General features: G+C 35.8%; 1 pseudogene; it reads right to left on the bottom strand.

Moving 5' to 3' along the window:
• Positions 1 to 3,224: 3,224 nt before the first annotated feature.
• On the bottom strand, positions 3,225 to 7,157 carry LOC112095679 (annotated as a pseudogene).
• Positions 7,158 to 8,627: the final 1,470 nt, after the last annotated feature.

The following is an 8,627-nucleotide window of genomic DNA, read 5'->3' as shown; positions in this document are numbered from 1 at the left end:
TTGTCTCTTCTGTTGAGTAATGCTGCTGATGAATGTGTCAATGACCTTCTCAGATTCATAAGTAAAGCAATTGATTTCATCCATAACGGTCCCAAGATCTGGGTTGTCAATTTCAACTTCTCCTATTTTTTGCATCAGAAGCCAGGAGATATCATCTTCAAATTCACTCAGCCAAGAAGTAACGATTTCAACCTCCGCATGAAGGTTCTGAATAGGTTGTTTTACAGCATCAGGCAACGTGACTTCTTCACCAGCTAACACCCGTCCCAGCCTCTCGGAAAATAGTCTGAAGTTGATGTCCATATCTCCTCCTCTCTCTGTGCCTAGTGGTCCTAACATGCAAATTGAGACATAATTGAGAGAGACAATTATTAAAAGATTAAAAATAATAATAATAAGAAATTTTTATGTCTGTCAATTCAAACATTAACCAGCATTAATTGTTGATGAAACTCTACTCAGAACCCTATGCCTGATACCTCCTTCTCTAATTAATCATGCCGAGTGTTGCCATTCAAAAAGTTAAATCAAGATTGCTGACAGTCAAATTACAAGAGATGAAAGGTAGAGTGCCGGAAATGAATCTTATAACCTCATGTTGAGTATGCATTCTCAAACCAAGATTGGTGACTAATCATTACGTAAAACGAATAGAAAGAAAAATTTTATAAAATGCAAATTAGCTTGGAAAGATTCTACCTAGAAACCATCATGTGACAAATTAATCTCTTTGTCAACGCATTTCTAAATGGGGTAAAAGCTTGTTTAGTCCCTATATTATGAGGTTAGTGTCCATTTAGTCCCTGTATTTTTAAAAACACCTCAAAACGTCCCTGCTACTTTCGCCCTGGAAATGAGCAAGATTTTGCTTGTACTCAAAATAAGCTAGCTTTCAATCTTTTTTTTTTAATTTCCCCCTTTTTATCTGATTTGTGATCATATGAAACGTGTGAGGAAAAACATAACTTGTAAACAAGAATCAAACGCAAATAAATCATGAACCTCACATTCATGATATAAAAATAATAAAATGGAGTTATTTTGTGGATAATTCAGATATTAAACTACCTGTTTTTTCTTAAAGTGATCACAAACTTCAATATCCTGACGATATATATCTTATTTTGATTAAAAACAACACAATCAAATTATTACATAGAAAGAATATGAAAAGGAATGCTGAATTTTATTCAAATTGGGTATTGATAGATGAATGATTTGTTAGAATTGAAAATGATCGTGCATGTGAAAGAAAAATAAGTTCAGAGAAAAATAAACGATCAAGATCATTTAAACTTTACTTGTAAGTAAAGTAAAAATCTTGGTTCAAGAAAAGAAAGAGATACCAAACTCACAAAATGGAAAAGGTGAAAGGTTAAACAAAGACTTAGTTCAAAGAAAAGAACATGATGCTGCTGTCCTGTAATCTTTTTTTTGTTTATTAATTTTCATTTTTCTTCTTCCAATTTTTGTTTTTCCAATCCAAAAAATGAAAGCAATAAGCATTTGCTAACTGGGAAAAAAGTCTTTTGTCTCAAAATAAAATGACAATATATCATGATTACAAAATGTCTTGGACATTCTTAAGATAGCAAAATCAATAAACTCAACATTATGTTACTGGCTAAAGAGTGGAAAGAATCCAATGACAACCAAAGCAGAAGGATTAATTTGAATACAAAAGGGAATTCCTCTGCTGCAAACAAGGGCTTTGATGTGACTGTAAGGAATTGAGTGAGCAGCAGCACATCCTCACGCCATCAACTTCATTGCACTGCATTACAAGGCACCCTCTGGATGCTGGAACGGAAAATGTGAAAACGATTACAGCTGCTCTTTATTCTCTTAGTGCAATTGGGCTACTAATCAACCAACAGAGAAAGAATTCAGTCATCAATTCTAACGAAGCTTCCAAAACCTGCAACGCTACAGATTAAATTTTAAATCTTCCACTTTCAGAACTTTACTCGTTAAATCTCCTCTTCAATTCTACCTAGTCCTTACTGGATCCCTAAAGTCACCAAGGATTAGTGATGGTTTTTTATTTTACAAGGGCTGTTGGACAACCCAGATTGACGAGGGCTAAAATCTCCATATATTTGGAGTCTATGAAGATTAGACAATATGCCCCAGTTTCTTTTTTGTTGTGTTTAATCCTCTGTTAGTACCAAGATCACACACCTAAGACCCTATTTGACGTATCAAGAATCGTTCCGGAAACCGAAACTCAAAATTGAATCAAAGTGCCTACATCCACTGAAGAACAAGGACCATTTCACAATCATTCCAAGAATATGCAACTTTTTCCCTTTAACTCTCTCTCTTTCTATGGCTTTGATGAGACCTGTGAAGATGACCCAACAACCAGCCTTATAAACTACAATAAAGGCTATTTCCAACAAACCCGAAATTTCCACGCACTATTTTAACGAACCCCAACTGACTTTTGACCAGCATTGTCGCCCTTACAATGGACGACACGTCGGCGAAATTCCAAAAAACCGAACGACAAAATCGTTCTGTCAGTTTTAAGATAATGAGGTGTGATCACAGCACAAACATTTTTCGTCTAACTGAAGTAATGAGATTGAACTGTATCACTACTCAAAAACTAGAAAAATAAAATAAAATAAAAAACAATAACATATATGCAACTTCAATGTTGACAAATTGAATACACACCAGTGAATGTGAAAATAGAAAGTAAAACAATCAATAAAACTTTTGTACAAAATATTAATCCGAATATGACATAATCCTTGAAAACAAAGAAACCAAACAATTCTTATAAAAAAAAAAAGAGAAACCACACAATTTCAGTGAAGGCTGGATTCTTATTGAAATTGAAACTTTGGCTGCAGTATAGTTAAGATATTTTCCGCTCTGCTTTGACCTACACTGCTACACATACAAGTAATTGAATATCTTATTTTACAGTTTTTCTTGATTATTTCAATAACCAATACATAAGGGTTCTGCCTCTTCTATTAATAAGAGATTAATGATTAGTGTCAGCATCAGGGAATGTGATGGACACTTCCAAGTCTTTGTTGAGACAAAAATTAGATAGAAAACACTTTATGGTATCATTATTATTTAGGCTGCTGCGTACTATCGAATCAATCATACAGAATAGATGTTTACATGAAATTAGATAAATAATTAGAGGTTGAAGTTATTGGATAAAAAGGAAAAAAACTTACATCAAATTCCATCCACGCTAATCAAATTCCATATGGATATAGCTGAATGCCATACTGCTCCTTATCCTCGAATTCCCGTAGCTGTTGTCTCAGCTCCAGCTCAGGCCACCACAACTCTAATTTGTTTAAGCTCTTTAGGCACCAAAGCTGTTCAGGAATCATTTTCAAGTGAGCACAAGGGTTGAGGATCGAGCATTCTAGTTTCGGCATGGCTCTAATCCCCATAGTCCATTCTTGTAGCCATAACATTGATTTAAGGTGCAGCACCTTGAGTTTTGGAAAGCCATCAGAGCTACAAGCCAGCTTTCTACCTGAATACGAGTTTTACTTCAGTTTGAGCAACTGAAGAACCGCCAGCTTTTCTAGTGCCGGCATGGGATGATCCATTAGCTCAATATTCAAAAAACTCAAGTGGGTTAGACTTGGAGGAAATTGGTATTTAGCAAGGATGATATTGGATCGCCGTGGAATCTTGCTTTCCTTTGCCAACTTCAATGATTCGAGGCAGCTCAATCTATAGAGAATTTTGGACAACAAAGATTGATAATAAATTAAATCTCCCCATATTTGGATATTTCGAAGATTAGGTAGTCTGCCCAATATATCTTCAGGACAGCAGCAAGGATGCAAGGCTGAAATGAAATCGAGATTTTCCAGAGAGCCGCAATATTTTCCTGGATGTGCAGAAAGTGTAATTGAGCCAAAATTTAGATACCTCAGTTTGCTCATCTTCCAAAATTCATCTGCTGTATGATCTATGTAGCTAAAGGGCATGTCTAGGGTGTACAAGTTCAAAAGACTGTTTAATAACGATGAAGGCAGGCTTTTCAGGGAAGGGATATTCAAGTTCAAATATCTCAAAAGAAATACATATTCGATTTCGGAAGGATATCGAATGAGAACAAGAGATCCCAAGTCCAATACTCTGAGAAATTTGAACATTTTATAGATTTTCTCGCAATAATTGGAGTCAAGGTAGTGGCTTCCTAAAGTGAGGTGCAACAAGGAATGGAGGAACGAGTCAAAATGATCTAAAAATGAAAAATCATTCAAATTTCCATGAGCGGTGAAGCGTTTCACATTTTCCCATAATTTAACTTCCTGATCCATGATTGGGGAAATGAAAAATTCCCCCTCGAAAGCCACAGTCAACAACGCAGGACTGCAATGCCCAGGAATAGAGCATGTGTTGATTCTGCCTCTGTCACCTCTCTTCCCTGCATCAACAAAGCCTCCATTGATTAGCTGTTCTAAGTATCTCTCAGCAGTTGCCTCATTGTTGTTTGGAATGAAACCTTCAGCTATCCACAACTGATATGATTGCTTGGTGGATATCTCAAAGTGTACGAGAAACACAGATAAGTAGAGACAACAAAGTTTCAAGTAAAAAGGTAACATACAATATGCAACGACTTGAAGCCCTCGGGGTTCATCAAGTGCTTCCTCTATATTTTCTTTCAGTGAGATGCTTCCATGATATAAGATGTGGAAAGGCCATCCTTGGTATGTAACTCTCAATGGTCCTCCAGTGGGCACAAATCAAGCCCAATGTTCTCTCCATTTTCGAACTGAAATGAGGCGACGATTTCAATGTTATAAAAAATAATCACAGTGAGTTAAACAAATAAACTAGTAGCTAATTTGACTACAGCAAAACAGCAACTTATAAACAACAGGAAAAGAAAAATAGCAACTGAAGAAAATAAACTTGAGGCCTGTAATACAGTGTCCTTAAAACAGATTTACTACCTACTGAAGTGCTTTAAGTTTGCTGGTAACTGTTTCTCAGGATACAACGGGCACAAATTTTCTGTCAAGCACAGACAGATAATTTCGGCGAACCACAACAGCGGTAAACTCAATCAGAAAACAAGACGAAAGGAGGAAAGAAAAATTGTAAGTGCTCTGTGTGCTAGTTTCAATGTGTGTAAAAACAGAAGAGGAATGTGCCTTTTTATACTCATGTGGGTACGTAACAATAACATAAAAATTGAATTTCAGAATTCAATATATGCAATTTAATTGCTGTAATAGCCATTGAATTTTAAACAATTCAATTCAAAAATTGAATTGCATACCAGCCCAAAATAATTGCGAAGCTATTACAAATCTTCTGAATTCAAAAGGTGTGAAACTGTTAGAACAAATTTAAAAGGAAATAAAACACGTTCCATCGGTGCTTGGGCTGACATTTAAGGGCGCACACAAGTTCAACCAAATTGGTCATGGATTTGTCCCCCTCGCCCCACGTACGCTCGTGTGGAGAGAGTCTTTATCCTTAAAATTCTTGTTCATGCATGGTTAAGTGTTTATATATAAATACTAATCCCTTGGCTTCTTCAATGAGGATAACAAAGCCTCCATTGATTAGTTGTTCTAAGTATTTCTCGGCAGTTGCCTCATTGTTGTCTGTAATGAAACCTTCGGCTATCCACGACTGATATAATTGCTTGGTGGATATCTCAAAGTGTACGGGAAACACAGATAAGTAGAGACAACAAAGTTTCAAGTAAAAAGGTAACATACAATATGCAACGACTTGAAGCCCCAGGGGTTCATCAAGGGCTTCCTCTATATTCTCTTTCAGTGAGATGCTTTCATGATATAAGATGCGGAAAGGCCATCCTTGGTATGTAACTCTCAATGGTCCTCCAGTGGGCACAAAATCAAGCCCAATGTTCTCTCCATTTTCGAACTGAAATGAGGCGACGATCTCAATTCGACTGAGTGTTATCAATACTTTACTTCCATTCTGATTATCGGGAAGTATTTCTCAAATAACATCCCATACTGATATTCTCCACACATTATCAAGCACAATCAAATAACGCTTGGTCATTAGATATTCATGAAGAATAATTTTTTTCATTTCCGAACTTTCTTCCATAATTTCACTCAACCTGCTTGAAGGCATCACAAACTTAATAATGTCGTACAATATTTGGTCAGCATCATATGGTAAAGACTCTTCAACCCAAGCGTGACAATCAAAATAATGCTTCACATAGTTGCTGCTATAAGCCTCTGCGGCGAAAGCCATCTTGTCCAATCCAATGCTATCAAGTACGGCCACTGTTGGAGGTTGAACTTGTGGGGAATGGCAAATGTAACAATAATGACGGAACTTTATTACATAAAGTAATGTGTTTACAACTTATGTAAGAAGAAAAATAATAGTAATAAGTAAACTGCAGAAATTTTGTGTACTTCAAGGCGCGTTACAAATGTCACTTTCCTTAAGATGTTATTTGCCCCCACCGATTGAGTAATGCACATGGGTTAAGCAAATACGCCTCCAGGATACAATGAAGCACTTGTTTGTTTGCTTGTGTTGTGCATCGATGAAAGCAAACCAGAATACTCTTGAATGTTACAAGCCTGCCAAGAAACAATATATTGTTCCTGCAGAAAACAATATATTGGAATGTGAATGCACAAAAGAAATGGGTGTTTTGTGTTGAAATTCGTACTAGAAAGGAATGCTAAGAAAAAAGTGGTGTAGGATCATTAATTTCATGTCTAAATGGCTTAAACATGACCCCTATTTATAGATATACTTGTGCCCCCTCATTTGGGTTGTCATATTTCATGATACCCCTTCATTCATGGCCATTGGATCTAGATTTGATTTTAATCAATGGTCCAAATTGAATCATCACCATTTCAAATGAAATGTCACCATGAAATGATGCATCTCTAAGTGAAATGTTGCCATGAAAAGTTATATCATTTAGTAAAAAGATACATTTTCTACAAGACACAATTAAATGGACATGTCCTTACAACAAGACATCATTTAATTAGACATGCCTTTAGTGAAAGGTACCTTTTCTATAAGGCACAATTAATAGGACATGTCTTTACCATAAGACACATTTATTTTGAAAATTTTCCAACAGCCACTACCGAAAGTTGAGGCGGTCCCTCTATTAGTAGATCTAATAACTCCTCCATTCTATTATCTAGACCCACCGTGTCCCTATTCTTAAAAGATGAGGATGCAGGAAAATTACTAGCTTTTGCTTCAAACGATTTGAGCTCATCAACGATTCTGGAGTGGATGTGCTGAACTTGCTGCATCCGTTGTTTTATATCAATGATTTTGCTTTGGAGTCCTAGCAGAGCATCACAAATGTCCTTGCTGCATCCGCTTTGACTCTTCTGTTGAGTGATACTGATAGCAAATGTGTCAATCACATTCTCAGATATGTATGAAAAGCAACGAATTTTGTCAATGATAGCCTTAAAATCTTCTAATTCTGCAAGAGTTTGACCCTCTTCTGCATTGACTTGCTACATAAACCAAGCAGTGTTGTATCTAGAGTCCCTCAACCAAGAAGCAACGATTTCAGTCTCAGTGTAAAGGTTCTAAATAGGTTGTTCAGCAGCATCGGGCACCGTGAATTCTTCACCAGCTAGCACCCTTCTTAGTCTCTCTGAAAATAGTCCAAGGTTGATGTCCATATCTCCTTCACTCTCGGTAGTCAGTAGCCAGCAGCCCTAGCATGCAAAGAAAACAATTATAAAAAAAATGGTTAAAAGCTCTCCTTTTACTTCAACATTAGTCAACATAAGCAACTGAGGATGGCACCAATACCTCCTTCTCTCAAGAAGTTGAATCAAGTTCAGGTGGCTGTCAAAGTAGAACAGATCAAGGCAGAGCAGTACTGGAAAATGAATCTTAAACCTAGATGCTGCAGGTGCCGTGGGGATACTGATTGATAAGAGGAATTATATTGAGAAATTATTGATGTACAATAATGATTTTCTGCACAAAACCTGAGGTATAATGTACGTGTATATAAAATATTTTTTATGCAAGAAGATAAAAGGGTGTCTTATAATTTGTGTTATATATATATATATATATATATGTATGAAGAAAGTAAAATAGGCTATCAAGACTAGTTTCTTTTTAGCCCTCTCAAAAGACTGAAAGATTAAAAATAATTCCGCCGGGACCATAAAGCTTGTCTAGAGAGAAAAAGCATCACCTTAGAATTTGATTCATTGATGCATCAAATGCATAATAGTCGCTATTGTTTAGAGATTTTCTTTTCAAGCGCTCTACAGACTACAACATAATACGTTATAGTTTGAATGGTTAGATGATCATTCCAATAGGGCTAAAGGTGTGCATTGGATTGGATTCGAATAGATCTGATTTGAATTTGGATGTTTTAATCTAAACAATCCGATTGGATTGCACTACTCTACATATATATACAGAGTTCATGATTTTTTTGTAAAAATTATCAAAAAGACCTAAATCCGAATTCAATCCGAGTTTAAAATACTATTTGAATTTAAAATTTCATTTAAATACGAAACAATCTAAAACCAAATTCATCTGAAATATCAATTTATTTTGAATCGAATTGATTATATTTGAGATTCAGGTTGGATTCGAATGATTTTTTTTTC

Source organism: Citrus clementina, unplaced genomic scaffold (assembly GCF_000493195.1).
Source record: "Citrus clementina cultivar Clemenules unplaced genomic scaffold, Citrus_clementina_v1.0 scaffold_1, whole genome shotgun sequence".
NCBI classification, from domain to species: Eukaryota; Viridiplantae; Streptophyta; class Magnoliopsida; order Sapindales; family Rutaceae; genus Citrus; species Citrus x clementina.
This window is presented reverse-complemented; position numbering and strand designations above follow the sequence as displayed.